The 27,173-nt window shown below is 43.9% G+C and overlaps 1 protein-coding gene and 1 long non-coding RNA gene across 4 annotated transcripts in view; one reads left to right on the forward strand and one right to left on the reverse strand.

Annotated features, from left to right (window-relative positions):
- Window positions 1–27,173, reverse strand: part of LOC309799498 — a 110,077-nt gene that overhangs the window by 82,138 nt on the left and 766 nt on the right. The window lies entirely within an intron of this gene.
- TJP2 (tight junction protein 2) overlaps window positions 26,834–27,173 on the forward strand; it is a 134,453-nt gene continuing 134,113 nt past the window's right edge. Inside the window, exon 1 of one of the 3 annotated variants that reach the window (XM_082612602.1) lies at window positions 26,834–27,046. The gene's annotated coding sequence lies outside the window, so the exon portion shown is untranslated. The remainder of the gene's footprint in view (window positions 27,047–27,173) is intronic. The other 2 variants (XM_082612601.1, XM_082612606.1) reach the window with 2 other exon arrangements.

Genomic DNA, 27,173 nt, shown 5'->3' on the forward strand with positions numbered 1-27,173 from the left:
AAAACAGCAAATGCAGGGAGAGGCTTTCTCTGAACTCCCCTTATCTGTCACCTCCTTTGGAGGCAAAAGAAATTCACTTGTCATAAATCCCCCCCCCCAGGTAGTTTCACAGCCAGGGAAGATTGGATTTTATCACACTCAGACAAATTTTGTCACAAACTATTGCTGGGAAGGAAAATTTTTCCTTGTAGTTTCTTCTGGCTGCTCTAAGAATTAAATTGACAGGAGACAGGCTAACAGGGGGAAAATCAAACAAAAGTTTAATAACGTCTGCACACGGGAGACACCCAGGAAAACTGCGTAACTTGCCAAAATGGCCAAAACCCTCCCCTTAAAATACCATCTTCAGCTAAAGACACAAAGGATGTTGGTGGTAGTGTTTTGGGACTTCAAAGGGGAGGAAGACAATTCACATGGAGATGGAAAAGCCAGTGTTTGGTAAACAAGTGTTTGCTGGGGGCCAAGCACAGACAATGAGACAGAGGGGATTTTCAGCACCAGCTGCTAAGTTCCTCTTTGTCTACCATGCCTGATTCATATAATACTATAGTTATCTGCGGTGATAGTTCATTTCGTGGAACAGGCTCTCTGTATAAATTATTTTAGGCAGTTAGGGGAAAATGTCAAAGGTTCTTCCTAAGGTTTGGGGGCCATGTTTGTTTTCAGCTTGAAATAACTCCCATGCCAAAGAGACATATTTGGGGTGGCAAATTTTGCCCCCCTACATTTTCATATCTCCTATCTATTCTTCTAAGGGTGCATTCATCTTTTCTAAAAATTATTTACTTCTCTCTAAACAGCCTACATCCCCCCCAATAAAGATGTTATAAAAACTCTCAAAATAGGGGCTTCCCTGGTGGCGCAGTTGTTGAGAGTCCGCCTGCCGATGCAGGGGACACGGGTTCGTGCCCCGGTCCGGGAAGATCCCACATGCCGCGGAGCAGCTAGGCCCGTGAGCCATGGCCGCTGAGTCTGCGCGTCCGGAGCCTGTGCTCCGCAACGGGAGAGGCCACAACGGTGAGAGGCCCACATACCACACACACACAAAAAAAATCTCAAGTATCATTGCTTTTTGGGGTATTCTCTTTTCTTCCTGTGATGTCCCCGTGCATACGATATTAAAAATTAATACATTTGTATACCTTTTCTCCTGTTAATCTGCCTGTTGTCAGTTTATTTCATAGACCCAGCTCTTGAACATAGGATGATAGAAGGAAAGTGTTCCCCCTGTCCCGTAACTGTATCGTACAGAGTAGTGTCCTACAAGTTCTCTGTGCTCTGTCTCAATAACTGTTAAGAGTATAAGAGATCTTGAGATTTTTTTTAAGTTTGGGAATCACTTCACCATCCTATCCCACTAGAGATCCACAGTCCCACCCAGGTTTCCTGAATTTCTGGAATTGCTGTGAGACTCCAATTTCAGACCCTCAAAGGCCTCTCACAGTGTCTCCTAGCTGTTGTCCAAGAACCGTCTCCCCATTTGGGCTTCCTAATTTTTTTTTCCCCTTTTAAAGGCCTTTTGTCCTTTAATTCAGTTCTGTGGTATGTCACCTGCAGGGTCCTGCTTCTTCCAGATCTGACAGCCAGTCCTTTGAAACCCCAAAGGACACATTTATAGGGCACAGGAGGGGGATGGAGGAGGGGAGAAAGTGAAGAGCCTTTTCATTCATCTGCCCTCAGGGTGTGCTATCCACAAGATAATGGGATCTGACTCCTTTCTTCTAACTGAGATGTGCCCAACCCTGGGGGGAGGAAGCAGGAATCAGAAACGGGAACCCTGCCTCCTGCTCTGGGTTGGAGCTCTCTGGAGGGGTAGGGGGCTCTACCCTGCTATATGCCCTGACATTGCTTCCATTGCAGACCACCTGCCTCTGGAGGCTCATGGTGGGAAAAGCCAGAGCAACTCTGGTAGGTGGGGTCTTGCAGAGCTTTTAGAAAGAATTAGTAAGGGGACAGTTGAAAGACTGCAGGATGCCATAAAAACATCACAGTAGACACCTTTCCAGACACTCACTGGAATGTAAATGGAGCTCAGCCTCCATCCTATCACAACTGACCTGGTCTCATCTTTGAGGTTCACGGCACTATGTGACTCTGTAGAAGAACTCCAGCTCTGGTCTGGCTGTTCTTTTCCTCCCTCAGGATTTTTCACCAATGTTTACAAAACTTTTGCTCAAACTACCCCAAGCTCAAGGTAAAAAGTGCAAGCCATACAAAAAGGTAAAATCATCGGACTCCCAGGGAGAGTTCTGTTCACTAAGCAAACTCCTGGACAAACTCCAGGGGCAGAGCAGAGATCTGCATCTCTGACCAACTCCCCAGGGGGATTCTTATGTAAACTGCAATCTGAGAGCAGAAGGAGAGAAATTAAGGGCTTTAGAGATGCTAAGAGCGGTTATTTGGAAAACCATAGAATAGGGTGGATTCTGAAAAGGAGGAGAATCCAGACCTTTCTTTCTGCTCAAAGAGAAGCCTGAAAAGGGCAATTATTTCCTGGAGAACTAGCCAACTCAGGTGGCAGGAAGTAGCCTGGGTGGGAAGGGAGGGAGGAAGTTGGAAGCAGGGATTATTAACATCCCCTGCCTCACCCCTCATGGCTTCCCTGGTGGCACAGTGGTTAAGAATCCGCCTGCCAATGCAGGGGACACCGGTTTGAGCCCTGGTCCGGGAAGATCCCACATGCCGTGGACCAACTAAGCCCCTGTGCCGCAACTACTGAGCCTGCACTCTAGAGCCTGTGAGCCACAACTACTGAAACCCGCGTGCCTAGAGCCCATGCTCTGCAACAAGAGAAGCCACCGCAGTGAGAAGCCTGTGCACCTCAACGAAGAGTAGCCCCCGTTCTCCGCAACTAGAGAAAGCCCGCGCACAGCAACGAAGACCTAATGCAGACAAAAATAAATAAATAAATAAATAAATAAAATGTATATTTAAAAAAAAAGAAAACATTCAGGGCTGCGTTTGGCTGCAATCCTATAAATACATTCTTCTCTCAGATCGGACACACGAATACAGAAGACTGGCCATTAAAAAGATAAACAGTATTAATAATATTAATAATCATGATTGCCAGTAGTGTTGAAATTTTCTGGAACCCTTTCCTGAGTTGCCTAATGCCCAGAGAAGGAAAATAACAGTGTTTAGTAGACATAAATTATAGGATCAGTGCACGTAGGTATCAGTGCACATAGATGATGAGCCAAGGCTTGTAAGTTGGTTTTGTTTTGGTCTAATTAGATGTTTGTGGTGTGTGTGTGTTTAATTTCACTTTTTTTTTTTTGGCCTCTTGACTCTTCCTGATTTAAAAAACAAACAAAAAAAAAACAAACAGGGCTTCCCTGGTGGCGCAGTGGTTAAGAATCTGCCTGCTAATGCACGGGACATGGGTTTGAGCCCTGGTCTGGGAAGATCTCACACTCCGCGGAGCAACTAGGCCCGTGAGCCACAACTACTGAGCCTGCGCGTCTGGAGCCTGTGTTCCTCAACGGGAGAGGCCGCGACAGTGAGAGGCCCGGGCACCGTGATGAAGAGTGGCCCCCGCTCGCCGCAGCTGGAGAAAGCCCTTGCACAGCAACGAAGACCCAACACAGCCAAAAAAAACAAAAAAACAAAAACAAAAAAACTTTAAAATGGTAGGAAGTAACATACACCCTTGATGGATCTGTGTTTATGTTAAAATATTGGCTTAGTAAATTTAACTGAGAAGAGGAAACTGTTAAAGGCAGTGTTTCTGCCTTTATTTAATGATTCCTTTATCCAACTGACTTTTATTGATTGCTTATTTGATCCAAGCCACGTGCTAGGATACAAAGGTCAATGAAGGCATACCCTCCTCTCAAGTAATTCCCTCCTCTCAAGGAAGTCATGGTCTTCTGGAAGAAATAGAAAAGTAAACGAATAAAATGCATTGTGAAAAGAGTGCGTACTATAGGCATACAGAGACCACCTTACATTTATCTAAGAATATGTAAGACTGGTTTTTAAAGTTATAAAAGGAAAAAAAATTAAAAATAAAATTAAAAAAGATGCTACATGGTACCAACAGTCCAGCAGCTTTTTTTTTCTTTGATTGACTGATTGATTCTTTTAATTCAAGTAGTTGATTTTCGGTGTGTGTGTGTGTGTGTGTATGCACGTGTGCATGCTTTGTTTTTCACTGTACAATATTCCCTGGAGATCGTTCTACTGTAAAGAAAAAAATGTTGCCTGCCATTCCAGTTTTATAGGGATCAAGCCATTAACCACTGCAGTACACCTTGTGGGAATTCAGAATAGAGAAAAACAGGAAGCATTCTGTGCTTTGGATATACCAGACCCTAGATAGTTAAGATACATAACTAAGGAAATTTTTCAATGACCCCAGATTCTTGCATGTTTCCATACATAGAAAAGCACTAAAAAAGAATGAAATAATGCTATTTGCAGTAACATGGATGCAACTAGAGATTATCATACTAAGTGAAGTCAGAAACAGAAAGACAAATACCATATCATTTATATGTGGTATCTAAAATATGACACAAATTAACCTATCTACAAAACAGAAACAGACTCATGGACATAGAGAACAGACTTGTGGTTGCCAAGGAGGAGGGGATTGGGGGAGGGATGGGGTGAGAGGTTGGGGTCAGCAGATATACGCTATTACACATAGAATGGATAAACAACAGGTCCTACTGTAGAGCACAGAGAACCATATTCAATATCCTGTGATAAACTATAATAGAAAAGGATATTTAAAAAAACAGAACATATATATGTGTATAAATGAATCAATTTGCTGTGTAGCAGAAATTAACACATCATTGTAAACCAAATACACTTCTATAGGAAGAAAGAAAGAAAAAAAGAAAGAACTTGAGATGTCTGTTCGACAATATTTTTCTGCTTGACTACATGTTTTTCTCAGCAAAAAAGTTCGTATATATCCTGGGTCCTCCCTTCCAGCTTCAGAACGGTTTCCCCAGGCTATATTCCTCAGTAAGACACTAAAAAATTCTACTTACAGCTCTTATATAGTGCGTTTTTTTCAAGAGGACGCTACCGAGTAGCTGTGCATTTTTGAATAGATCCTCTGGCCCTAGGTGAGTCGTGGGTAGGAGGAAATGGGACAGTGGAGACTGAACCAGGGAGGAGAGTTAGCCATGGTGGGGCTGTTGCATTTTCATGATTTGATGCCTGGTTGGGAGTGGAAGGCATCCGGGCTGGTGCTCCATGTAACGGGCACTTCACTCACCCTCTTGCATTACTGTACGGTTTCTCTAGTGGAAGAGGAAAGTGTTGTAACTGCTAGGGTAAAACTGAAAAGCTATTCTATTTATGCTGCAGATATGGTGGGCTAAGTGCTGGTGTTCAATAATTATTGTGGTAAATACAATTTACTGTAAGGCTTAAGATCTAGGTAAGTCCATAGGAGGATGTTAAGCATATATAATTCTTTTTTGGGGTGGGGGGCAGCATGCCACGTGGCATATGGGATCTTAGTTTCCCACCACGGATCAAACCCGTGTCCCCTGCAGTGGAAGCGTGGAGTCTTAACCACTGGACCACCGGGGAAGTCCTGATCTCATCTTAATGTAACTACCTCTGCAATGACCCTACTTTCAAATAAGTTTACATTCTGAGGTACTAGGGGTTAGGGCTTCAATATATTTGGGGTCGGGGGGAGACACACTTCAACCTATCACAACCCCTCCCACAATATCTAAACAACCCTAATTAATAAATCTCCAGGGCTTCCCTGGTGGCGCAGTGGTTGAGAATCAGCCTACTGATGCAAGGGATGCGGGTTCGTGCCCCGGTCCGGGAAGATCCCACATACCGCGGAGCGGCTAGGCCCGTGAGCCGTGGCCGCTGAGCCTGCGCGTCTGCAACCTGTGCTCCACAACAGGAGAGGCCACAACAGTGAGAGGCCCGCATACAGCAAAAAATAAAAAAAAAAAAAAAAAAAAAAAAATCTCCACTCAATGTTTCAGACATATAAGAGTTCTAAAACTTCAATCTGTTTTAAAGATTTTGCCATATGCATTTGTAATTGAAGCATTAAATAAATAAAAATTTGCCAATTCTAGAATCCTCTGGCTCAGTTTAAAAATGCTTTGTTAGAATTATTTCTGGGTGGTGAGAATTGGGGGTAAATTGTAATTTACTTGTACTTCCCTGTATTGCATTGTTTTCAAATAGTCATATTATTTTTACATTTTGACAACGATGCATCTAGATTTTCAGAGAAATGAAGAAACCCATGTTACTCTGTTTGCACTGAAAGGATAATGGCTGGGAGATGAGCCGATGGGACAAAATGGGACTCGTGCAAAATAAGGTAGACCACGACCAGGGAAGTCACAGTGAGGCCAGGCGTGGGAAGGGCAAGTAAGCTTGGAAAGGAAACAGAGATTCTCCATCCCATCATCTACCCAAGTGAGTCCCAGGGGTTTATGGGAATAAAAGAATTCTGTGGCCAAGGAAATCTGGGACACCCAGCACTTCTCTCCCTCTTGAAAAGTTACAATGCATACATCTGAGAAGTCCTGCAGTGCAGAAACCTGTCCAGCCCAGAATTTCCCAGACATCTGGATTCAAAACCCTTTTTGGGAAAACCTATTAAATCTATTAGAACTGGTGTATTACTCGGCTAGTCTAGTCCACCTCTCCCATTTTATACATTAGAAAATTGAGGCCCAGAGAGGTGAGTCGAGGTCACACAACTAGTCAGAGGCAGAGCTGGGACAAAAATCCAGGATTTGTCCCCATACCCGCTGTTTCCTGAATTTCTTCCTGCTCAGGGTTGGTGAAGTTCTGTCGGGAACGCTGGAGAAGAGGAAGATGAGTAGGACATCTCCGTCGGATTTAGGAAAGGAGGAGTCGAGCTGTAGCTAGAGCAATAGAAGTGTATTTGTTTGGGACGGTTGTTGAGTTTTTGTTTGTTCTACTATCTATCATAATTCTCAAGTAACTTAAAAAATTTTTAAATGTTTATTCTCTTAGTTCATACTCCAGAAATCAGTCAAGTTTTGTGCATGAGTTTTGCAGCTTGCACATTGGTTCCCCAACTTAACTCCATCCAATCTTCCACTGGTCCCTGGTTGGACCCTCCCATGAGAGAGATGTCTGTGGTGACATGACCAGACCAGACCACAGGGTTTCCTGCAGGTCAACGCAGATTTCTCCCTCCATGCTGCCTCAAAGGTAGAGGCTGACAAAGCTCTGCTTTCCATGACTTCAGGACCCGCTTATCAGAAGCCCTTTTGCTCCTCCTGATGAGATACATCTGCCCTCTACGTAAACATCTGCCCCGGTGACTCCCTCGGAAACTCCACCAGGCCTAAGGGCTCAGTCAGGTAGATGCAGACAGGGCTGTCTCTTCTCTCTGCTAGTGAAGTCTGTGTGTTCTGGCATCACTGTGCCCTGGCAGGACACAGCCACCAGCATCCATGCCTAAAGCTGACGGACAACAGCCTCGTAGAGGGTCTAGCTGTGGAGAATTGTAATGTCCTGGAGGCACACATGACTAGAAGCCAATTCTGACAGGCGCGCTTTGAGCACCTATTGTGTACACTGCCACCCTCCTCTCAAAGTTTACAGTCTGGTCATGAAGAGAGGCAGAGACATACAGGACCTTGATCGAAACCCAAAATAGTGCTGATGAGAGGCTTAAAATACCAGATGAACTCAAGGAAGTCGGCAACTGCTTCTTGTCATGGTCCGAACGTGGGTTGGAAAAGAATTTCCAGACACAAGCCAGAATGTAAAGAAGATAGAACTTATTAGAGGGAAGGGTCGCTGCCAGAACGGCGGGCCGACTTCCTAGTAGTCTGGGAGAGTTGAGCCCAAACATGTGCTATTGATCAGTTTTTATAGCCAGAAAACAAAGGAATGGTCCAAGGTGAAAATTTTGTTTACTGATTGGTCGAGGCACATATACCTTCCTTCTGTAGGCTGGGAGTGGGACAGGCCAGATGCCTTTCCTTATTTGGGACAGGTCCCTTTCCTTATTTGGGACAGGACACCCAGGTGGGTGTCACCCAGGTGGGCTCAGGAATTTCATAACCATCACAACTTGGTAGGGAAAGCGATTAAGAGTCTGGTAAGGGGTGTAACGCTGAAACCTTTCCAGGCAGGGTTGTCCTTTATCCTTGAAGCATCATTGTCCTTGAAGCACCACACCTTTTTTTTTTTTTTTTTTTTTTTTTTTTTTTTGCGGTACACGGGCCTCTCACTGTTGTGGCCTCTCCCGTTGCGGAGCACAGGCTCCGGACGCGCAGGCCCAGCGGCCATGGCTCCCGGGCCCAGCCTCTCCGCGACATGTGGGATCGTCCCGGACTGGGGCACGAACCCGTGTCCCCTGAGTCGGCAGGCGGACTCCCAACCACTGTGCCACCAGGGAAGCCCGCACCACACTTCTGATTGGGAGGAGAGGGTCTTGGAGGATGAGCACAACTGTGGCAGGTGGAGAGGGGAAAGGGGTATAAAGGAGTCAGCTGGAGGGGGAAGTGGGGACGTTCTGGATACAGGGGAGGTTTGAGCAGAAGGAAGGGGGGAAGAACACGGGTGTGATAAAGTGAGTAGAAAAGTATACTCTTGCTGGGGTGTGGGGAGCACGGTGTGGGAGAGGAACAAATTCCTTCTAAGTTTTTCTGGCTGGTCTGAGAATTAAATTAACATGAGGCAGATTAACAAAAGAAAAATCAAACAAAAGTCTAACAACATCTATACATGGGATAAAGCCAGGAAAACTAACTCACCAAAATAGCCAAAACCCTCACCTTAAATATCATCTTCAGCTAAAGACAAAAGAGGATATTGGGGGTAGTGGTTTGGGACGTAATGCACATGAAGATGGAAAAGCAAATGTTTGGTAAATAAATGTTTGCCGGCTGTGCAGAGACAATGGGACACAGAGTGGACTCTGGTCGCTAGGCCCTGCCTCTCCATCACACCTAGCCCATCATCTTTGCAGATGTCTCTGGTGATAGCTCTATTCCAGGAACAGGCTTTTTTTTTTTTTGAATTTTTGATTTTAATGTTTTATACAGCAGGTTCTTATTAGCTACCCATTTTATACATATTAGTGTATATATGTCAATCCCAATCTCCCAATTCATCCCACCACCACCTCCCCTCCCCCCCGCCACTTTCCTCCCTTGGTGTCCATACACTTTTTCTCTACATCTGTGTCTCTATTTCTGCCCTGCAAACCGGTTCATCTGTACCATTTTTCTAGCAGGAACAGGCTTTTTATGAGAATTCATTTAGGCAGTTAAGGGGAAGGTAAGAAGAAAAACTTCCTGAGTTTTCCAGCCTAAATTAATCCTCATGCCAAAGAGGTATTTGGGGTAGCAAATTTTGCTCCCCTACAATGGGGTGGAGAGGAAATGGAAAAAGACAGGTAGGGTCTAGATTGTAGAGGCCATGAATCTATCAATAAGGATTGGATTACGCTCCTGTATCCCTACTCCATGAAGTGATTTGGGGGAAGGAGAGACATGCTTATAAATTATATGGCTGTATTAATTATTGTACTGGGACTGTTACCTTCAAAGAAATTAAAATGTCATGCTATCTATTAAATTTGGACCTTCTACTACAGTTAGTAAAAAGCCACAGCTAGTTTGGGGAATTTTTTGTTGCTGTTATTCATGGTGTTGGTTTGCTTATGACCTAGTATCTTTGTTAACTCTTATATGAGACTTTGACAGGCAGAGAAACTAGGATGTTATTTCTCAGAGATGATCTAGGTAACATTCTGTGGTTATCACTTGTTATTTCTTCTTCTCCTTTTAGAAATAGTATTTGTGTTTCTGCTAAACATGCAGAATTTGAGAGCACGGGAATAGTAAGATCAGATCTATGTTTTCAAAAGAAAACCCAGGTAATTCTAGGGTCAATGTCTAAGCTGGATTGGATTAGAAGGAGAGAAGCTAGAGATGGGAATACTAGTTTCAGACCTAGCTTGCTAGTTTGCTTTTATTCACTCACTCAGAAAATCTTTAGGAGTATCTACAACATGCCAGGCACTGTTCTGGGCAACACAAATAAAGGAGTGAATGGATTTCCCTGGCAGGCCAGTAGTTAAGACTCCATACTCCCAATGCAGAGGGCATGGGTTCGATCCGTGGTCGGAGAACTAAGATCCCTCATGCTTCATGGTGTGGCCAAAAAAAAAAAAAAAAGGAGCAAAGAAAACAAATGAAGCATCAGCTCTCCTGGATCTTCCTTTCATCTGGGGGAGTATAGATAATAGACATATGAATCTACAGTGTTGGGTACTGATGTGCTAAGAAGGAAAAAGAAACAGGTGAGAAGGATGAAGTGTGCTGGGTGGAGCTATTTTTCTTCCTTTTTGTCTTTTTTGTCTCAATGTGGTAAAAATGTCCATAACAGGGACTTCCCTGGTGGTGCAGTGGTTAAGAATCTGCCTGCCAAGGCAGGGGACACGGATTCGAGCCCTGGTCCAGGAAGATCCCACATGCCAAGGAGCAACTAAGCCCATGTGCCACAACTACTGAGCCTGCGCTCTAGGGCACCGAGCCACAACTACTGAGCCCTCGTGCCACAACTACTGAAGCTTGCACTCCTAGAGCCTGTGCTCCGCAACAAGAGAAGCCACAGCAATGAGAAGCCTGTACACCGGAATGAAGAGTAGCCCCTGCTCGCCACAACTAGAGAAAGCCCGTGCGCAGCAATGAAGACCCAACGCAGCCAAATATAAATAAATTAATTAATTTAAAAAAAATGTCCATAGCATAAAAGTTACCATGTTAACCATTTTAAAGTTACAATTCAGTGGCATTAAGTACACTCACATTATTGTATAGCTGAAACAGGAGGGAAGGGGGCAGGGCACAACCTTTAAAAGAATGACAGCTGTTGAGGATACAATATAAACTGGTTACAACCAACTAGGTCCAAGGTGGCAGAAGATTCAACTTCCAGTAGACCTTGAGCCTCATTATACGCTAATTGTAATACATCAACATGCTAAATGACACACCCACCAACGCCATGACAGTTCCAAGGCTAACCATAAAGGGCCAAAAGTGGGCGGTGGCCCAATTCCTGGGAAATCCCCACCCTTTCCACAGAATAGTTGGAATAATCCTCCCACTCGTTAGCTTATGAAATTACCCAGCCCATAAAAACTAACCACTCCCATATTTCGGGGCCACTCTTGCCTTTTGAGACAGACCGCATTCTGTCTATGGAATATGTATCTCTGTGAATAAATCCACATCTTACCTATCACTTTGTCTCTCACTGAATTCCTTCCGCACTGAGACATAAAGAATCTGAGCTTCATTAAGTCCTGAGACTAGGTGTGCAAGATTTTAATTAAAAGACCATGGTGGGGGTGCTTCCCTGATGGCACAGTGGTTGAGAGTCCGCCTGCCGATGCAGGGGATATGGGTTCATGCCCCGGTCTGGGAAGATCCCACATGCCGTGGAGTGGCTGGGCCCGTGAGCCATGGGGCATGTACCAAAATGTTCATTGCAGCTCTATTTACAATAGCCAGGACGTGGAAGCAACCTAAGTGTCCATCGACAGACGAATGGATAAAGAAGATGTGGCACATATATACAATGGAATATTACTCAGCCATAAAAAAAACCAAAATTGAGCTATTTGTAATGAGGTGGATGCACCTAGAGTCTGTCATACAGAGTGAAGTAAGTCAGAAAGAGAAAGACAAATACTGTATGCTAACACATATATATGGAATTTAAGAAAAAAAAATGTCATGAAGAACCTAGGGGTAAAACAGGAATAAAGACACAGACCTACTAGAGAATGGACTTGAGGATATGGGGAGCGGGAAGGGTAAGTTGTGACAAAGCGAGAGAGAGCCATGGACATATATACACTACCAAATGTAAAATAGATAGCTAGTGGGAAGCAGCCGCATAGCACAGGGAGATCAGCTCGGTGCTTTGTGACCACCTAGCGGTGGGGGGGGGGAGGGGTGCGGATAGGGAGGGTGGGAGGGAGGGAGACGCAAGAGGGAAGAGATATGGGAACATATGTATATGTATAACTGATTCACTTTGTAATAAAGAAGAAACTAACACACCATTGTAAAGCAATTATACTCCAATAAAGATGTTAAAAAAAAAAAAAAAAGACCATGGGGGGCTTCCCTGGTGGCGCAGTGGTTAACAATCTGCCTGCCAATGCAGGGGACACGGATTCGAGCCCTGGTCGGGGAAGATCCCACATGCCGCAGAGCAACTAAGCCCGTGCACCACAACTACTAAGCCTGCGCTCTAGAGCCTTTGAGCCACAGCTACTGAAGCCGGTGCACCTAGAGCCCATGCTCCGCAGCAAGAGAAGCCACCGCAATGAGAAGCCCGCGCACCGCAATTAAAGTAGCCACTGCTCGCAGCAACTAGAGAAAGCCCGCGCACAGCAACGAAGACCCAATGCAGCCAAAAATAAATAAATAAAATTTTTAAATAAATAAATAAAAGACAGTGGGTTCAAGTCCTAATCTGAGTTATGAGGTTTCACAACTATAACCACCAACCATCTCTAGAACTGTCTTGGGTGGAGCCCTTTTTGCTAGAGTAGTTGAAGACTTCTCTAATACACTAGCATCTGAGTAGCAGCCTCAACGAAGTGAGAACAAGCTTTGTGCACAGCTTAGGTTAGTGTGTTCCACACCCTGGAAACAGTTAAGACGACATCAATAGCCCAGGTGAGAGTTGATATAGTAAGGTTTGATGTAGCTAAAACCCCACCTCCAGAGCACAAAGAAGGGACCTGGGAGTCACTTTTCTCCTGGAAGTAACGCATTTAGCAGAGATGTCAACCCAGATCCATGAAGAGACAGACAATTCAGTGCTAAGCACAAGTTCTTTAATCATGAAGAGGATCTTCATATTTTTCCTGGGATTCTGCATCAAAGAGCATACGGTGGTTGTGAACACAATTTATGAGGCTGTGAAGTTTACTGAGTTTCCTTTTTGAGTTATAGAACTTTCTTCCATCAGATATGATTGAGGAGTCATGAGTTTCCTTTGGAATGTCCTTTAGCTTGTTGGTACAAGTTTCCCCTGTGCAGGAGCAATTAATCCTACATTATTGACTACATTCCATTTTTCTAGGTACAGAGAAAAACAGGGACATGCCTATATCTCCTCTACTTGGTCACCGGAAATACCTTTAGACCTTAATCTGTTCAGCTAACCTAATAATTTGTCATCCATGAAACCTTCACATGTTCTGCATTCTGCATCCGATTCTTCCTGTTCAGTGAAAGATCCAAATCATGATTTCTGACTTAGGTGGATATTTGAAAGATTAACTTGCTGTGCTGATATCATACAGGAGTCACAACACCAAGCCTTGTGCCATAGTCACATAAAGAAAATTAACGGATACACAAAAGAAATTGAACATGTTGTCCTCCTTTGAGCTGCCCTTCAAATCTGCTTTCTTTGCAAACTTGCATAGAAACTTAAATATGTTTGCCCAAGGCAGGTGCTTGTTTTCTTACTGATATGAAAAGCAGTAAGAGGAAATGGACTTGTTTTGCCTGTAAGGAGGAGCAATCCTTGTAAACAGAGGCCGAGTCAGTGAAAATTCAGTGTAAGAATTTGGGGGGATGTAGGGACTTCCCTGGCGGTCCAGTGGTTAAGACCCCCTCTTCCAATGAAGGGGGTGCAGGTTCGATCCTTGGTCGGGGAGCTAAGATCCCCACCTGTCTTGGGGCCAAGAAGCCAAAACAGAAGCAACACTGTAACAAATTCAATAAAGACTTTAAAAATGGTCCACATCAAAAAAAAAAAAGAATTTGGGGGTGTGTATAATGAGTTTGCAAAATTTTCTACAGGGCTGATACAGCGTGCAATAGTTAGGGTTACATATATTGTGTGTTTGGGCAGGGATAGCAGAGACTCTACAGTTTATAAAGAAGCTGCAAGTACAATGGGATGTGTTGAATAACCCATCACTAACTACATATCTCCCTGGGGTTTAATTTCACAAGTTCATAATCCTTTATCTGAAACTCTTGGGCCATGTGTTTTGGAATTCAGAATTTTCTTTTCAGAAATGTGGTGCATATACTACATAGCATTACGTGATACTTCCAGCAGAGTCTGGAATTATTTAAAGCCATGGATATATTCCCAGTGAAATGTATGATTATTTGTACTATGTAGAATAAATAAGGATCATAAACAGACTTACATCAACAGTTCAGGTCAGATTCTGCTGCCAAATTAGTTTGAGCACCGAACCTTTGGTTTCAGAGGCAAAACTCTGAAATTTCAGAATTGTGGCTAAGGGATTGTAGATTTATATACCCTTTCTCTGTGTACCTCTGAAAAGCAAGCAATTGCTTGAACCAATCTTATGAGTAGCTAGGATGCTATGAATCAACAATCTGGGTCTGGGCAGGAAGGAATTACTCAACACCACATCCTTCTATACACTGCGGATGTGTCTGTAACAGGAGGTCTTTTGTTGGGGGGTATTTGGTATATATCAGTGGGACCTGAAAACACACAAGTAAGAACTAATAGACTTTTGCAGGGCGCCTTTTTCTGGCTCACCAGAAGGCAGAAACCCAATGAATAATATCCCGCTAGGCAGGTGCACGCAACAGACAACTGATATCTCCCAAGTGTATTTGAAAGGATCTTATTACCTAAGAACCTAAGGGGGTTGTTGCCTTGTTGCCTTGGGAACCATAGGTAAGGATAATGAAGTCAGCTCATTTTAGTCACTCTTCAGTTCTCAATACACTTTCTCACAGACATGGCTGCCTAACCATGGCTGCAGGTTGCCAGACCTGCAACTCAGGACATATTTCTTCTCCTGGAAAGTTCACGTGGGCCCTGTGGCTGCTCCATCCCTGGGCGTGCTCGTGGACCATGCTCTCCAAACAGGCCACACGCTGGACAGCCTCTGGTTTCTGTCTCCTGGGTTTCAGATTAGCTAGCCCAACGCAAAGCAACCTGGACAATGTGGGTCGTAGGATGGCTTGGGAGCCAGGTGAGTAGCTTTTTATTTTTTCCTCACTGTGGGTATTTCCTAGTGAAGGAACATATAGAACTTTCTTGACAGGAGCCTTTACTCATATCAAGTCAAGAACTTAATATTTTACTTTTGACTTATTATTCAATAAGGAAAGCATACCTTGATGAGGAGACTAATTTTTCAGCTCAACACATTATTTTTTATTTTTGGCTGCATTGGGTCTTCATTGCTGCATGTGGGCTTTCCCTAGTTGCGGCGAACGGGGGCTCCTCTTGCGGCGCGCGGCCTTCTCATTGTGGTGGCTTCTCTTGTTGCGGAGCATGGGCTCCATGTGCGTGGGCTTCAGTAGTTGTGACTCACGGGCTCTAGAGCGCAGGCTCAGTAGTTGTGGTGCATGGGTTTAGTTGCTTCACAGCATGTGGGATCTTCCCGGACCAGGGATTGAACCCGTGTCACCTGCATTGGGAGGCGGATTCTTAACCACTGAGCCACCAGGGGAGTCCCTCAACACATTATTGAGCACATATTATGTGTCACTGTGCCAGGTGTAAGCAGTATCTGCAAACAGTTGAGAAGCTAGAGTAAGTGTGTATGGGTATGTGTGACTGTGAAACTAGGAATAGCCTTAGGAGCTACATTTGGCTTATGTAAGCACAAAAGCTTACAGGAAAGCTCATAGGCAGACTCAGCTGGTGCAGGCTTTTGCTTACCCTATACGCTAGATGTCTGAAGGTGGAGGAACTGTCTTGGACCCAGGAAGATCAAAACCACAGGCAGAGGGCTTCCCTGCTGGCACAGTGGTTGAGAATCCGCCTGCCAATGCAGCGGACATGGGTTTGAGCCCTGGTCCAGGAAGATCCCACATGCCGCAGAGCAACTAAGCCCGTGCGCCACAACTACTGAGCTTGTGCTCTAGAGCCTGCGAGCCACAACTACTGAAACCCACCCACCTAGGGCCCGTGCTCCGCAACAAGAGAAGCCACCGCAATGAGAAGCCCGCTCGCCGCAGCTAGAGAAAGACTGCGCACAGCAACAAAGACTGCGCACAGCAACGAAGACCCAATGCAGCCAATAATAAATAAGTAAATAAATAAATAAATAAATTTATTTAAACAAAAAAAACACTGGCAGAGCAGAAAGAATGGAAAAACCTTGTCCCATGTTGTTGTTGGGTTTTTCTTGTCCCCTGCTTTAATCTTAGAATTGCTGTACAAAAACAAACAAAAAAAAACCGAACTGTTTACCTCCAGATATTTCATGATATGAAACAAAATAAAGGCCTACCTTGTTTGGCCACTGTGGTTGAGATTCTGTTATCTATAGCCAATTATAACCCTGAAACAATGTTCTTCTAGAGTTTTTCCTCTGTGTATGTAGATACATAAATTCTAACACTAACAACAATCTATGAAGCAGGTAATATTAGCCTTTTTTTTTTTTTTTGCGGTACGCGGGCCTCTCACTGTTTTGGCCTTTCCCGTTGCGGAGCACAGGCTCCGGACATGCAGGCTCAGTGGCCATGGCTCACGGGCCCAGCCACTCCACGGCATGTGGGATCTTCCCGAACCGGGGCACGAACCAGTGTCCCCTGCATCGGCAGGCGGACTCCCAACCACTGCGCTACCAGGGAAGCCCTAGCCTTATTTTTTTTTTTTTTTTTTTTGCCGGACACGGGGCTCTCACTGCTGTGGCCTCTCCGGTCGCGGAGCACAGGCTCCGGACACACAGGCCCAGCGACCATGGCTCACAGGCCCAGTTGCTCCGCGGCACGTGGGAACCTCCCGGACCGGGGCACGAACCCGTATCTCCTGCACCGGCAGGCGGACTCTCAACCACTGCGCCACCAGGGAAGCCCCTAGCCTTATTTTTAAAAGGGAAAACAGGTTCAGGTAAATCCAGTGAGCTTACCTCAGTCACTCAGCTGGAAAGTCACCACACTGGCATGTATGCCCGGGTCTGGGGAACTCCAATACCCAATGTTCTTTCTCCTTACCGTGTGCCTCTCTCTAGAGTTCCTGGACTGGCAGAGGAAGACACCCCTCCAAGTCTCTTTTTAAAGTACACATTGTAACAAGACTTGAAGCAACAAATTAACATGCACTTGTTAAAAAGAAAAATGAGTTAGCTCAGATCCCATTGCTCTTCCTGATACTTCCTTTTTGCACAACTGTTTTCACTCCCTGTTCATCTGCATGCAGAGCTGCAGCTATTCTATCCATACTACTTATTATTCTGGGATTTTTTTCAGCTAACAAAAGTAGCTCTTGATGTTTCTATATATCTCACAATATTTGAAATTAAAAAATACTCAATACATTCTGTAAAATGATGAAGAGGGGGGAAAATCATCTGTGCCATTACTATCTCCCAAAACACCAAAGTTTGTATTTTGGTTTATTTTGTTTCTGTCCTTCTGCCTATGCATTTCATTTTTGCGTTGGGGTACTCCTATTATGTGAATTTTGTAGTCAGTCATTTACACTGAATATTATATTGTAAGTGTTATCCACAAGTTCCATGAGGACAACACTTTCTCCATTTTTTTGTTCATCACTGTATCACTTGTGCTTAGCACAGTATAGTAAAGCTGGCTCAATAAACATTTGTTGGCTGAATAAATATTGCTACATACTTTTTTTTTTTTTTTTTTTTTTTGCGGTATGCGGGCCTCTCACTGGTGTGGCCTCTCCCGTTGCGGAGCACAGGATCCGGACATGCAGGCTCAGTGGCCATGGCTCACGGGCCCAGCCACTCCACGGCATGTGGGATTTTCCCGGATCGAGGCACGAACCCGTGTCCCCTGCATCGTCAGGCGGACTCTCAACCACTGCGCCACCAGGGAAGCCCTGCTACATACTCTTCATACTTAATATACATATACCCACATAGTGTTCCTTTTAGTAGATATCCCTTAATTTACCCTACTTTCCGATAATTATTGGATATTTGTTGTTTTCATTTTTTGCTCTTATGAATAATATGTTGATGATAAGTTTTGTGCATATAGTTTTCTCTGCATCTGTACTATTGGCTTAAGATAGCGGTCCCAGTGTAAAATCACAGGGTCAATGATTTTTTTTTTTTTTTTTTTTACAAATCTTTGTGTTTTCTGAGAATACTTTTTAAAACAGCTAGAGCGGTTTACAAAGGTAATAGCAATGCAGCAGAGTCAACACACCCTCACCTGCCCCGGGTTTTTGTTGTTTTTAAATTGTGGCTATTGACTTAAGCAGAAGAATCCCTCGATCAATTAACATGCTCATATAACATCAGTTTAGTGTCACAGGCATTCTATGCCAAATAAATACTCATTAAAATGTGAGGCCATAATTTTGGCCATGTCCTAATACCCCTACTATTACCCAATGCATAATAAGCACAGGTGCAATTCAACTGTATCTCAGCTTCTAAATTCTATGATTGATCTATACATGTAAATACCAGTTGTAATTATTACAAAACTATTAGTTTATTGTTTAGAGCTTTTTGAGCGTCATAATGAGAAAAATGAATTTTACACAAGACACTATAAATAATCACATCCTTGTTTTTCTACTAAGTTGTTCAATGAATTTATCCATATCTCTATATATTTCTATCTCCCTGGAAATTCCAGCACCAGGGAAAATATGCTTTTCGTGCATATTGAAAATTAATATTCACCAGAAGCTTAACTAAAACTACAGTGATCTTTGGACTAACAAGTAATTGAGACAAAGTACTATATTTTTATGAGCTGTTTGTCAAAGTCCAAATAATTAACATTGTTGAATGTCATAAGGCAGGCAGTGTGCCACTTACTTGAACTGATATTTTCTTAGAAAAACTTCCAAAACTTTGGCCACAGGAACTATGAATCTAGAGGTACCTCCTGGCTCTAAACAGAGAATCATAAATTGGATGACTTAAGATGTCATGCCAAAGTAGAGTGACTACAAAGGGTGTTAAAAGGGATCAAAGTAATCTTCAACCCAGTGATTGCTGAGCATGGCTCTTGACTTGCTTCTCAACACTGTGACTGGCAGCCACACATGGGGCGTTTACCTGCCCCATTCCTGCCTTTGCCCAGGGAGAAGGTGGGGCTGCTGCCTGCTGTGGCCCCATAGAGGAGGGCCTTGGCCCAGGAGCAGCCGTGCTCTCAGGTGTGTCTGGGGATGAGGCCAGGGTAAGGAGTGTTGAAAGAGCACTTAGCAGTCCTTTGACCCATGCAATCATGGCCTGTTTCTCGGAGCTGCAGCTGGTCTCATTCAATCTTCAGAGAGCACTAGAGCCCCATGACCACGACCTCCCACCAAGTCCCCCTCAAGACAGCTGTGCTCCATCCCCCTAGGATCACTGCAAGTGTCAGTCGCAAGAGGGCTGGCGGGTCTTCTAGTCCACCCCATGCATTCATTTTACTTTTGCTTTTAATTAAATTCAAAACAGTACCCCAAAAATGCAGGTCTGTCTTCACCACTATTCATCTCTCCCCCTAAATCACAGCTTCTCCCACTGACTTTTCCAGTTAACCACCATTGCCAAGATGCAGAGCATTCTTCCAGCCCTTTTTATACTCATTTGCATATAGATGTGCATGTATTTATTGCATAAGCAGGTTCATAGCATATGTATTGTTCTGTGACTTGCCCTTTTTTTTTTTTTTAGCAACGTGTCTTGAAGAACTTTGCATATTGGTTCATATAGATTAGCTCACTGCTTTTAACTGATGGAGAGTGCTCCTCAGTCGGTCAGCAGAAACAGCTTAAAAAGTTGTGACCCCCAAATCAGACAAAGCCAAGAAAGACATCAGAATTCAATTCAATCCTCCTCCCTCAATTTTTATACAGGAAAAAAATCAAACATACAAAATAGTGGAAAGACTAGTATAGGAAACACACACATACACTCCACTAGATTCAACAACTGTTACCACTTTCATTGGCTGTCATTTTAATATCTGCTAGAGTTGTGTGGTTCTAAGTTGAGAGGTATATGGAAAGAAGCAGGATTCATTAAGTCCCAAGGTCTTAAGAATTAGGAAGAAAAGACATTTACAAGTTGTAAGAGCCAAAGAAATATAAAACCTTCTTGGGTGCGTGGAAGGTGCACATTTCTATGAATAGAAGCAAGAATTAGTAATCTAGGGATGTGGGCTAGAAGGCGACCCCTTCTTGAAATTCTGGAGTAACTAGCATAAGTATAAATGATATTTAGTGAGTTCCACCCAGATGCATTTTTCTGATAGCTATGCATCTCTGCCATACTTAGGCAAAGTATGGGATGATATATGTATTTATCCCCAAAGACGGGGGATGATATATATATTTCCTTGATGAGTGAAAAGAAGAATCACTCTTCTTGCCTGCAAATTCTGATGAAAAGAAAACCTTTTCCTTAAAGTTCACTAAGAAAGTAATCATCTGCCTAGAGGGTGGGCATCCTTTTATGCAAAGGAAAACTTAAAATCAAATATAGAAATGGAATATTATACAGGAATAAAATTGGATGAAATATATCTATACTCAAGAAGTTGAATAAATCTTAGAAATATAATTTGCAGTGAAAAACAGCTGGTTGCAGAAGACTACATACAGTGTGATTCTATTCTTATAAAGCTCAAAAACTAGCAAATCCAAACAATATATTGTTTAGGAAGATGTACATGTCTTGGTAAAAAAAATTTTTTCCATGAATGCATAAATTAGGATAGTGATCACCTTGAAACGGATGGGGGGTGAGTAGGATTTGCAAGCATGTGGCATAATCAAAAGCACTGGTAATGTTCTTTTTTTAAAAATTTTTTTGGCTGCATTGGGTCTTCGATGCTGTGCACGGGCTTTCTCTAGTTGCATAGAGCGGGAGCTACTCTTTGTCGCAGTGTGCGGGCTTCTCATTGTGGTGGCTTCTCTTATGGCGGAGCACTGGCTCTAGGTGCACGGGTTTCAGTAGTTGCGGCACGTGGGTTCAGTAGTTGTGGCTCATGGGCCCTAGAGCACAAGCTTAACAGTTGTGGCTCACGGGCTTTAGAGCGCAGGCTCAGTAGTTGTGGCTCACGGGCTTAGTTGCTCCGTGGCATGTGGGATCTTCCCGGAACCGGGCTTGAACCCATGTCCCCTGCATTGGCAGGCAGATTCTTAACCACTGCGTCACCAGGGAAGTCCAGGTAATGTTCTATTGATTAATAGTGTGGTGGATTTCTGTATTCATTTTATTATATGCTGCGAAGCTTACACAGATGGTACTTATATTATTTTGTATGTATCAAATATAACATAATAAAATTTTGTAGGTAAAAATAAAAGCTAGACTTACAAGATAGAATAATAAAAATGTGTAAAATTAAAGCCTAAAGAAGAACTAGGGTTTGGGATCTGTAACTTTAATTAACTGAATACTCATTTTGGAACCAAAGCAAACCTCTGAATAGTTCATACAAAAAACTACCCTGAAAGGTACCAAAATACATTTAACACATCATCCAGATGTACCATTGTTTACCTAGCCATTCTTTTAGTGGCATTTAATTTTAATTTTTTTGCTATTCTAACACAGAGGAATAAGCATTCTTAAATATATTTCTTTCAATATGTGTGTAAATATTTGTGGGGGAGGGGTAGATACCTAGATACCTAGAAATGGAGTTGCCAGGTCAAAGAGTGAAAGACTGAAGTTGAGACTCAAGGAAATTAAGTATAAATTTGCAGCCTGGGTGGTGGGGCATTGCAGAGGGAATTGGAGGAAGATGGCCAAAAGGTAAACTTCCAGTTATATTATTATAAGATATCATAAGATAAATATTATAGCATAAATACTAGGGATGTAATGTACAACATGCTAACTATAGCTAACACTGCTGTATGATATACAGAAAAGTTGTTAAAAGGGTAAATCCTAAGAGTTCTCATCACAAAAACACTTTTTTTCCCTTTTCCTTTTATTGTATCAACATTCACGATGGATATCAATATCCACGATGATGGATTTTAGCTGAACCTATTGTGGTAATCATTTCCCAATATGTGTAAATGAAACCATCATGCTGTATGCCTTAAACTTATACAGTCATGTATGATGATTATTCCTCAATAAAACTGGAAAAGAATGCAAAACTCAGGATCATACAGGCAGCAAGTAGCAAAGTCAAAACTAGAAACAAGGCTCTTTCTGGGGCTCGATAATGCACCTATTGCCCAGAAAGAAAACACCTATCTCACCAAGGCAAGTGCCCCACTTTAGACTGTGATTTGACCCTTTCCCCATCCTGTCTGTCCAGTCTGCAGGTGAAGCACAGTATTGATTTCAGAACCTCAGGACACAGAATACAAGAGCTCCCTGTCACAAGACGCAGCAGAATAGGGCTTTGTCTCCCGGGAAGGCAAGACGGTTTCTATGGGACTGACTTGGTGTCAGTGGTGGGAAGGGAACCTCTGCTGAGTTCTGAGTCAGAACCCAGAGTTCTTGTCCCATTTTTCAGGGTACTGTCCCTGTGGTCCATGGAAGTGTCTCTTTTTATTTCTAAGAGCAGATTTCGCAATGTTTAGTCTTCAGAGTGGAAATATTTATTACTGAATATGCTGAAAATGCTGTCTTGCTGATTACAGGAAAGCACAAAGGCATACATACAGCCCATAACCAGAACGAAAAGAGTGGGTGGGAAAGACAAAAAGAATGTCAGTTACCAGCTGTGCCAGCCAGAGTCCCTTTCTTCCCACCTGAACACATTCAAAGAAAATCCAAGTCTTCTCTGAAATGTCCATTTCATTTCAGATACAGAAAGAAATTAAACAGGTGTTTTATTTTGTGTGTCTGTATACGTGTGTGTGTGTGTGTGTGTAGCACCCAAACACACGTAGTAGCAACACCAACTCCATACAGGAGATTAAATCAGTGGCATGTGATTAAAATAGTTTAAAATTTTCCCTAAAATTTTACTAACTTAGGGACTATCAAGTTTCCCCAAATATCTCACCATTTTGAATCAGGACCCAAACAAGAAATACATGTCGTATTTTATTGGTATCACTTAAGTCTTTTAATCTATACATTTCTTCCCCCATCATTTTTTTTTTTTAGAAGATGATGGGGGTGGGAATTAATTAATTAATTTATTTATTTTTGCTCTGTTGGGTCTTTGTTTCTGTGCGAGGGCTTTCTCTAGTTGTGGCAAGTGGGGGCCACTCTTCATCGTGGTGCGCGGGCCTCTCACTGTCGCGGCCTCTCTTGTTGCGGAGCATAGGCTCCAGACGCGCAGGCTCAGTAATTGTGGCTCACGGGCCTAGTCGCTCCGCGGCATGTGGGATCCTCCCAGACCAGGGCTCAAACCCATGTCCCCTGCATTAGCAGGCAGATTCTCAACCACTGCGCCACCAGGGAAGCCCTCCCCCATCATTTTTAATGCCTTGGTACTTTTTGAGGAAACTGGGTCATTTGTCTTTTTGAGTTTCTCACATTCTGGATTTTGTTGATCATGGACCCTAGTAACGTTAACACATTCCTCTATTCCAATAGTTCCTCTAAACTGGTAGTTGGATCTAGAAGCTCGATCAGATTCAGGTTTGCTCTTTTTCGGCAAGAATGTGTCATTGGCAGTGTTGCGTATTTCTATCATATTGCACATAATGTCTAGTGATCTTTTCTATGAGATTAGTGGCCATTGATAACCATTGCCTTGACCCATTATTTTATAGGGTTTTGGAAAATACTGATATTCTTATTTATTTGCTAGAATAATTTCCTCATCAACTATTTAGTTACCCCGAGATACAGTTTGTACAGGTCTTAGCTTGGGTTTCCCAGGAAGCAGAGTTCTTGAGACATGGGCTTTATTGGAAGCATGGTCCTAGGGAAAGAAGTGAGGGGTGGGGGAAGCCGAGAGAGCCAATTCAAGCCCGGTAGGCTGCAGCTTCAAGCACCTGATTGGTTGATTCTTTGTGACTTGATTTCTGAGAAGTCATACAGACTGAGTTTCAGGACAGTTCGTCCTGAGAGAAAAGGAAGGAATATTTATTTATCAGCTTCTATCCCCCACTGGTCTTAGGTTAGACCACGAAACATTAACTCACCCACCCTTCAGGGTGGTGTATGCATAGGCACCTAGATAGTTTCTATGGATCCCCACACTGGCATTAACAGGGAAGTGCTGGGGTGGAAGGTAGGAGATGAGGTTATTTGGGTTGTTCCTGTATGAAGGTGGAAAGAGCCCACGTAGAACTTACTGCTGCAGCAGTGGCTGCAATAAGAGACAGGTGAGGCAAAGAAGATCTGAAGTGGTACATATGAAGTGTTAGATACAGCCCAGAAGAGGCAGGTAAAATGTGTAATTCTCTCTTGCAATTTACCAGCTTTCAAAATAATGAATTAGTTCTACTGCTTCTGCAAAGGTAACCAATCAGGTTTTTTTACCCCTTTTTTTTTTTTTTTTTTGTCTGGTACGCGGGCCTCCTACTGCTGTGGCCTCTCCCGTTGCGGAGCACAGGCTCCGGACGCACAGGCTCAGCGGCCATGGCTCACGGGCCCAGCCGCTCCGCGGCATGTGGGATCTTCCCGGACTGGGGCACGAACCCGTGTCCCCTGCATCAGCAGGCGGACTCTCAACCACTGCGCCACCAGGGAAGCCCTTTTTACCCCATTTTTAAGTATCCTTGTGAATCATGGAGATATACATATTTGATATGTCTCAATTCATTGCAGTTATTTTCCTTACTGATGCTCAAATTTATCCCACTTTAGCCAGTGGGTGCTTCTACAGGTTGGCTTCCGCTTCCATTTCATGTGAACCTATTAGTTTGTGATAGCTTCCTTGATTTCTGAATTGACAAGATGCTCCAGTCTTATTTTGGGTACTTCTCACTTTTAACCTAAAATAAATCACTTCTCCAAGTAGGTCTAGTTCCTTTTAGGGAAAAATGCTATTTAGAGACTACAATCTGGGATCTAAGAGTGCTTATTCCTACTAGGTTGGTCACTGTTTGGTGGACATTTTGAGTAAAAGACCTTGGAAAAACATTTTTTAAGTAAAGTATATCATGAGTTCTAAATGATAATTCCAATTCAAATTTAATATTGCTTAACTTGATTTTGTATTTATCTTTTATTCTGAAAAACGTTGATTCTTAAGAACACTAACATAAATTACTAATAACATTGTGATTACTGAAAAGCAGTTTCTGTTTTGTTTTTTAACATTCTCTTCATCCTTAGGGTATATTCCTAAGGGCTGTAGAGTCAAATAATTGTGGTTTAAAGTCACCTCACATAACTTCCCTTTACGTGGTTAAGCCACCAACTTGATACCTACATTCATTAGTTGCATTTTGTTTTTTAAATTTCTGATTTAATTTTTCATAATTATGTAAAATTTACATCATTCCAAAGTCAAATCTACAAAATAAGATATAGTCAGAGAAGTCTAGCCTCTATCCTTGTACCTTCCATCTTGTTCCATCTCTCCCAAATAAGTAACCATTTTATTTAGTAATTTATCTTTCCTTTTAAAAAAATACATAAGCAAATGTATGTATGTGCTCCTGCTTTCTTAGATAAACAGTAAGACACTATTTACACCTTTATTCATCTTGCCAGCACCATGTTTCTGACAAACTACTGTTCATCTTTTTAAAAACTGTACTGTCCTCTAGGCTCAATCTACTTACTTCTTGGAATAACTTGTTGATATGTACCCCCCCCAAAGTCTAAACTAAATGAACTTTAGTTTTACTTATTCCATTACATCTGGCAAACGTTTGTGTAAGGGAAGAGGGAAGGGGGGCCTGGCAATCATAAGCAAAGCTGTCTTGAATGAATGAGGGTATGATCTTCCCAGGATTTTTTTTTTGGTAGTAAAATACACAACATAAAATTGACCATTCAAAGCATTTTTAAGCACACAATTCAGGAGCATTAAGTACATTCACATAGTTGTGCAACTAATACCACCATCTATCTCTACAACTTTTTCATCATCCCAAGTGGAAACTCTGCACCCATTAAACAATAAGTCCCCATAACCTCCCCAGGATTTTTAACAAGACTGAATGGAAGCGGCACCTGCTTGCCAGTTGCACGCTGGGGCACTAGGGGGATTCGGCCCTCCCAGCGGAGCAGAGACTCCCGTGGTGACTAAGCCAGCTCTCGGGTTAACACTACCGCCCTCACCTATTGTCCCAGCGGGAGGAACCGGTATTTCCGGATTGGGGCCTCAGACCCTGTGATCCGGCTAAGGGTGAGGCTGGTGGAGGAGGGGAACGGAAGCTGATCATATAAGTTAACTTTCCACCAAAATAATTAACCTGCCTTCCCATCCCACCCCCACCCCACCCCACCCCATACCACCAATCAAACACCCACAATGGTCCACAACGATCCTCCCATAGTTTTTGAAAGGGGAGCGACGCTCACCCCTTCCTTGCTCACACCCCTGGAAGGGATCGAAAAGCCGACCAGGTCACGAAGAAAGAAGGCAGCACAGCGAATTCCGCTCGCCCTTCGGGGGAAAGAAAGCTCAGCGGCAGTTTTTCCGAGAAGGAAAGAGGCAGGGGAGTGGGCGCGCGGGCTGAAGTGGCCAAGCGGTCCCTGCGGCCGCAGCCCCTACCCCAACGCTGGGTGGCGTGCATGAGCCACCCTCCGTCCTTCCCAGTACCCCAAAGTAGCGCTGCAATAAACTACATTTCTCCCCCGGCTCGCGCGCTAATCACCCTCGGGGGCTCGAAGGAACCAGGTGACAGCCTCTCCCCACCCTCGTCCCCTCCAGGCCGCCGCTCTCCGGCTCACCGCCGCCCCGATCCCCCTGCCCCCACCTTAGATTTTTTTTCTTTCTTTCTCCCAAACCTCCAAACAGGAAATAGCTTGAGTCACAATAATACACAGGAGCAGCGGCCGAGGCCACTCGCGCCCGCCCATTCGCTGGGCCGCCTCCAGCACTCCGGCTCCGCGAGGCGCCGCCGGCGAGGCGCCGCCGGCGACGCGCGCGGGGAGCGCAGTGAACACCGGCCCAGCAGCCGGCGCCGCCTCGGAGGCTCCCAGGCGCCGGTCAGAGCCGCCTTCGCCTTGCCCCCGACTCCGCCAACTGCGGCCGCCACCCGCCTCCAGGCGAGTACCCCCCTCCCGGTCCCTCGCTGGCCACTGAGCGCCCGCGGGCGTCCCGGCGCTGCCCTCCGCGAGGCCGGAGAAGAGCCGCCCCAGGCGCAGCCTCCGCGCTCCGGCAGCGCCCGGGATA

Source organism: Mesoplodon mirus, assembly GCF_964341445.2.
Source record: "Mesoplodon mirus genome assembly, chromosome: 1".
NCBI classification, from domain to species: Eukaryota; Metazoa; Chordata; class Mammalia; order Artiodactyla; family Ziphiidae; genus Mesoplodon; species Mesoplodon mirus.